At 43.2% G+C, this 7,018-nt stretch overlaps 1 long non-coding RNA gene across 1 annotated transcript; it reads right to left on the bottom strand.

Moving 5' to 3' along the window:
• Window positions 1-493: 493 nt before the first annotated feature.
• On the bottom strand, window positions 494-6,470 carry LOC125139085. Its single transcript, XR_007138203.1, has 2 exons — window positions 6,335-6,470; window positions 494-2,339 (listed from the first exon to the last, which is right to left on the bottom strand). It is a non-coding gene; the product is annotated as an uncharacterized LOC125139085 (long non-coding RNA).
• Between the last annotated feature and the right edge of the window lie 548 nt (window positions 6,471-7,018).

Here is a 7,018-nt window from a genome sequence, read left to right as displayed (position 1 = left end):
CCAGTATTGTTAATCAACTACTTAATCTACAACATTGTTAATCAGCTAGAATATAATCACTTAAATCTTAAGCTAATCATGTAAAATCTCACATCAGCGTATCATTACCCCTGTAGGGTTCACATGAATGCTTCATAAAATACATGATCTTTAGTGGATAATATGCTGTTTTTGTGGGGACAGGACCTGTATATATAAAAAATATGCAGTTAAAGGCAAAGCATTAAGCATTAATCAAGTCGTAACTTCACTACAAGTCACAGTCTCTACTGTCCATATTCACCTTTGTCTGTTTCTGGACCAGTCTGGGCAAATTCAGTGAAATAGTCATCGCTGAACGGAGGACTCCATTCAGGGTCATTGTCAATATCGTCTAGTTTCACAAGTTGTTTGGTCGTTAGATTGGACATTATGATGTAATGAATGCATTTGTATATGCAAGGGCCAAACAAACATAATAAGATTAACACCACAATCACTGGGATTATCATTGATATATAGGGAGTCCACTGTCTGAACAGTGTATACCAAAGTCCCCAACTATTATCTCCGTGTTCGTCTCGTTTCATTTGGTTTGCTACTTTGTGCATATCATGCAGTGCATCTGAGATAGACCCATGGTCGTCATCGTTCGAGGGAATGAAGGTGCAACATTGATCTCCAATCAGGGCACATACACCTCCCTCTTTAGCTAATAGAATATCTAAGGCCATTCTATTTTGTGTAGCAGTCAATCTAAGGGCCGCGAGTTCCTGTTTAATGCCTTCGGTTGCCCGATTAGTGGAGTTAATATAAGTGGCAAGCCGATAATGTGTGACTTCTAGTTGATTCCAAACCTGAGTCATCCCATACTGTGGGAAGAAGGAATCAAAGAATTTACTCAGTTTAGGTTTCAGTCTATGTTCTGGCGGAGGAAAGTCATTATCAGACACCTCTCTCTTGGCTCGCTTTATTGGTGAGTGTGAGTGAGCTATGACCACACCTGGATACCTAAACCTTGCTAAAGTACATACTCCTCCCCAGTTACGGGGTAGGGCTAGATACACGTTTTTACCACAGACCCAGTACCAGTCGTCAGCCCTGAGTAATGTGCCGGTGTCAGATGGATGAATGAGGGAACACTCTGCCTGTGGGCAGGTTCTGTCATCAGAATATGGGTAATATAAATGAGTGCACCTACGGCTGGCAATATTACCTAACGGTATGTTTCCTGTACATACAAAACAGTGTGTGTAGTTCAATTTAGGAGGAGGCTGTGCAACAAATGTGTTAACTCTTGTTTGATTTACCTTGAATGTTCGTTTTGTCACACACATTAGAGTCCGTAGACATATGGTGGTACCAGTTAAATCAGTCCTCCCAGGACCTCCAGCTTCACACCACAGGGAGGCCAGTGAATTTATCACCAGACTCAAATGTGTGCCATTCTGGACTCTATAAGCATCCTGCTTCCACATGCAGTAAGAATTTCTACAGTATTGGGCTATGGCTTTCAATTCACTACCATTACTTTTCATGGGGATCATTGTGTGTTTACTCGCAGCTGTGGGGAGAATCATACACACATAACAAGACTCATTTGTGATCATTTTGGCAGTGTAGTTGGCAAATTGCCAATAAGTGTTTTCATGCACGTCTCAAGGTGGAAGTCTTTTCTGCATTCCCTCTAATTAACAGGCAGATCATAAGGATGCCAATGATCCCTAAAACTCTTGGGTGATAGTCAAAAAGGCTCCTCATCTTAACAGGAGCTTTTACTCATCAATGTTGATCGATTGTAGAAGTCAGATCGTATATTTGTGTTTGTATGGGAGTCTGGCTGTCGTAAATGTGTAATGCTGTCGTCATCTGCTGTCGTAAGTGTCTGTCACATTTACCTCTTTCAGTTCATTAATTTCATTTACATTTGTGTTTACATTTGTGTGTGTGTGTGTCGATGTTACTCCTTCGGATGACGCTGCTCCTTCTCGGTGTCGGCTGCTGCGTTGTATCAGGGTTTTCTTCTGACTCAGACACTATACGCGTCGTGGAAAGTCAGTTGGAGCTCACGGGAGAGGTTACTAGCACGTCACCGTGTGCCCTGATGCCCCTTCTCATTCCTCTTTGCAGCTGTCGGGTGTTGGTTTTTCCTCTGGCTCAGGAACCCGCTTACAGTGGCTAACGTGAATCCACGTCGCTCTCTCTGCAACCTTCACCGCAGTCTGCGTGGTCAGAAGTACCTGAAATGGTCCCAGCCACCACCTGGCTCTCCAGCTTTTCCTCCTGAAATCCACCCAGTCACCTGGTTTGAGACTGTGCAGATCTGTTTGCGTCACCTTAGGCAGTGCTTCCTTCACCTGCTTATGGATTTGAGAGAAAACAGAGGACAAGTTTGCACAATAACACAGCATTTCATCTTCACATTGGCTTGTGGTTAATCTGGGTGTGTGTCCAGGCTCAATTCCTGTATTTGGGGGTCTGCCAAACAGTATCTCAAATGGGCTTAAATTCACTCTCCCTCTAGTTCTCGTTCTCATGTAAAATAACACAATGGGAAGGGCCTTTACCCATGATAGACCTGTTTCATCACAGCACTTGGCCAATTTATTCTTTAGCGTACCATTTTCTCGCTCCACCGCCCCTCCGCTGGCAGGGTGGTACGCACAGTGTTGTCTGAGATCTATACCCAAGTACTCTCCCACCCGTCGAATTGCTTGGTTTACAAATGGAGTCCCATTGTCACTACTGATTTTGTCAGGGATTCCCCAACGGACAGGAGTGCTTTAGCTACTGCACTTGCATCCTGTTTGGAAGTGGGGAAAGCTTCCACCCACTTAGAGAACATATCCACTATCACCAAACAGTATTTTTTGCCTTCACTGGGTGTCAGTTCAATAAAGTCCATCTGAAGGTGTTCAAATGGTCGCTGTGGCGGAGGATGGGCGCTCTGGGAGACTTTAACGCCTCGGCCAATGTTGTTTGTTGCACACACTATACATTTCTCACAAAACTTCTGGGAATAGTTTGCAAAGCCCTTAGTGTGCCAGTATCTGGAGACACTGTTATACATCTCCCCTTTTGACGCATGGTCATGGCCATGCGCCAATTTAGCATAGAATTGAAACAATTTCTTTGGCAAACATGGCTTGTCATCAGGGCCGTACCAAACCCCATCTCTTACCACACTTCCTGCTTTCCTCCATGTGGCTCTTTCTTGGGCTGTAGACTGTGATTGAAGATCTTTGAGATCTGCTGTGGGAGTACATATTTGCAACATACACAAATTTCGTCGATATCTCAGCCAACGTGCCGCAGACATCTGTGCTGTTTTCTGTTCAAGAAGAAGAAGTGACACTGCATGTGGGACCAAAAGAGTTAGTTCACTGTATCCCACAATATCTCTAGAAGCATTAACTGCTTTCTCAGCTGCTGCTACTGCTCTTAAACACATTGGCAGGCCTGCTGCTACCGGATCCAATTTAGCAGAGAAGTAGGCCACTGGTCTCATTTTCCCACCATGATTTTGTAATAGCACTGATGTCATACAACCACTTTTCTCATCAACTGTTTGTACAAACAATTCATTTGGATCTGGAATCCCTAATGTTGGGGTGGTTTGTAAAGCCATTTCAAGGCTTTTTCTGCCTCTGGTGTCCAAGTCAGTGCACTGTGGGCCTGTAGGCCTTTCCCATGAGCAATTGCGCTCAAAGGTGCTTCGAGGACTGCATAGTTTGGTATGAAAGTCCTACAATAAGAGCACATGCCTAGAAATGACATCAGTTGTTTTTTTGTGTTAGGCCTCTGGCTTTAAGGGGTACTGAGTTTTGCAAGGTCTGTAATCCGATTTAGGTGTTATCTGCACCGGTGCACAATTTTTTATCAGACCTACATCATATTTCCCTGTTGCCCAAAGTTCTCTAGGAACTGCTTGTAATCGGGGATCTTCCCCAGAAATGTGTGTCATCTGCCACATTGTTTTCAGTACATCTGTGTCTGCCTGTGGCATTATCTCAACTGTTCTGTCAACAAAAGCTATCCAATTCAAGTGCATGCAATAGGATTTAGTTTTCTCACTGTACAACACTGTGGGATCTGAACTGGGTTTCCAATCATCAGCTTTCACACATTTTAATGTCCACATCCCTAAATCTTCCCATTTCTCTGTTTCACCTTTTGATAAAGACACATGTGGGTGTGAATTCTCTATAGTGAACGGATGGGCCTTCCCCGGCTTCACATTTATACTAGAAAGATTCTCTTCTGCAGTACATCTGTGATTATCCCAATACAACTTTGTGAGTAACAACACATCAGCTTTTGGCTGCATTTCAAACCACTCTTGTTCATAAACTACATCAGGCCTTGTGTGTGTGTGCTGTGCAGTGCAGATCATGTGTGTTCATGTACTGTGTGCGTGTAGGGTTAGTAACATCATAGGCCTTATCTAAGAGTGCTTGATTCACTGAATTCACAGAAGAGGTGCTGAGTTCCCACTCATACACATACAACAGAGGTCTGGGGTCCCACTTAACGCCCTGAAATTCACCTATTTGACTTTTACACACTTTTAATCCGTTTGGGGTGCTAATTAGGTTTATTCCCAATTTGCAGATCAAATCCCTGCCCATCAAATTAATCTGGCAGCATTCAGAAAGCAGAAAAGAAAATGTGAATGACTGTTGGTTATTCTCAACACACCGTAACCTGTTACCTGTCGCCCCCCCATTTTCATGATTTTCGCCTAGATGACATACCCACATAAAAAGTGGTACAGCTCCCATATACTTTGACACACAGAGGTGAGCTTGGTCTCATTGGAAAGAAGAGAGTCTCTAGTTTCCGACACAAGTGTCAGCTTGATTCTAAGCCTTACTGACACAGAGTTATAGAGGCTAGAATGGAGGGTGTTTATTTCCGTCTGAGTTGTTTACCTGATAAACTGATTACATACATTGCTGTATTTAATTCTGGTTGGTAAACAACAACTGAGGGCCATAGCCACATGTCTTGGCTTTCACCAAAAAAAAAATGAAGTCAGAAGACTCAAAAATGGATTTTATATGAATATTTTTCTATGGACATGTCCGTCTGTTCAGGTTTTTCTTGTTTATTTTTTTTACTGTATAACTTTGTATAAAAGGACTGCATGCTTAGTTCAAAAGTCCTATAACAAAGAGAACCCCTCTGCCTATAACTCTGTTTTGAAAAAATGCCTGTAAACTGACACCCTGAGGTGTGAGAGTGTGAAACGTTCGAGAATTGCGCAATAAAGCTGAAAAAAATTAATATGCGCACGCTTATTGCACAGCCCGAACTCACCAGATGTATCATGTTGCATCTCGTTGGAATCGTCTCCTTATTGGCTAAAGAGCTATGATGCTCGCGAAACATCAAATCGCTACTGGACGGAGCAAATGTCAGTCAAAGGGCGGGTCACCCACATAGCATGGAGAGACCTCATTGGCTTCTTAGCTGCCTATCTCGGCCGCACAGGCACTGGTTGGCTCATGCGAGGGCTTGTTTGATTCGTCACATCCTCGACTACAAATCTGACGCGTTTTGAAATTTTGGTATGTGTCCAATGAGACGTAGGAGTCCAACAAAGGGCGGAAGTGAAGCTTCGTGTTCAGTTTCCGGTCAAACACATAATTCTTGTGAAGCGAGCAAAGCGTTTTGGATTAAAAGGATTACATTTTCAAGTTTTTTGGACTCTCGGGGATTTTTACAAGCATTTGTTTTGGAAAATACATTAACATTAGTGACAATGTGAAGAAAGGGAAATTTAAAGACCAGCGTTTAAAAGTGAGTAAACAGATCGAACTAGCGCCACCTAGTTCAATTTTCTATCAAATGTTTAAATTACTATAAATCATATTATGCTGTGTGTGTGCGCTTAATAAAATCCTGAGAGTCTAAGCTTTCAAACAATATATAATTTAACCGTGTATTTAGAGGATTTAATGCTTAAAAGTTACAATGAAGTTACAATGAATTTGATGCATTTTCGCCTCCTAGCGGTCGTGGCTCGGTACCGAGACGTAGGCCTCTATCCCAGACGCTCCAACTGAATTCAGGGATCTACCACTCATTTCTGGCATCTCACTCAACTCATGTAATTTGATCACAGAGTTTCCTGCACCAGAATCTACTAAAAACAAAATGTCTTTCCCTTCTACATTCAATGTGTGCACTGGCATGTGCTTGTAGGCATCTAAACTGTATTTTGCATATGTGCCTTGTGGAGTATATTTCTTTTCAAGAAAATCAATAGCATTCAAAACCTTAAAATTTAAGTCGGAATCTGAAGTTAGCTGAAGCATTTCCTCATTGCATAGCATCAAAGATTTTGACTCACCCATCCCTTCAGGACTGACCTCCTCGACCTGAGATGTTGATGGTCATGCAGTTTCCTCATCATGTCTCTTAGGGCATTCCCTTGCCCAGTGATCTTGTCCTCCACAAACAAAACATCCACTCTCTCCCCCTTTTTCTTTTCCACCTCTGGCTCTTCCTCTTCCTCTCCCCCTTCCTCGATATCGCCCTCTTCCTCGATATGTGGAAGTCCCTCTCCATTGTGTCTGAGATCTCGTCATGGCTTGCATCGTCAGCTGAACTTTGTGTGTTTGTTCTTCTCTCTTTTTTCCCTGCTCTTGCTTGGCTTGCGTGAGCAGCTTTTCCGCATGCAGAGCATGTTGTTCGATAAGGCTCAGCTTTCCAGTGTCCCACGTGATGCATAGGTTTTTCACCTTGTCAGATATTTCCGGAATCAGTCCATTCATGAAACTGTTTCTCAAATGCGCCTCGTATGCGGTCACTACCCCCTCACTCATATTCTCGGGGGCAGTAAGGCCGCTGTGCGCGTTGTGTACTTCCGTGAGGCAATGAAGATATTGCGCAACTGTCTCGCTGTCCTGCTGTTTGCACAGCGCAATCTTTGTCATATCCATCTTCACTGGAAAAGCCTCACAACACGCTTCACGTAATTCCGTTACGAAGTTATAGTACGTCGCATTCCTCCCGCTCTCATGATCTGGATGTC

This window comes from Tachysurus fulvidraco, chromosome 16 (genome assembly GCF_022655615.1).
Source record: "Tachysurus fulvidraco isolate hzauxx_2018 chromosome 16, HZAU_PFXX_2.0, whole genome shotgun sequence".
Taxonomy (NCBI): domain Eukaryota; kingdom Metazoa; phylum Chordata; class Actinopteri; order Siluriformes; family Bagridae; genus Tachysurus; species Tachysurus fulvidraco.
Note: the sequence above shows the minus strand (reverse complement) of the source record. Positions and strands in the feature narration are given on the sequence as shown.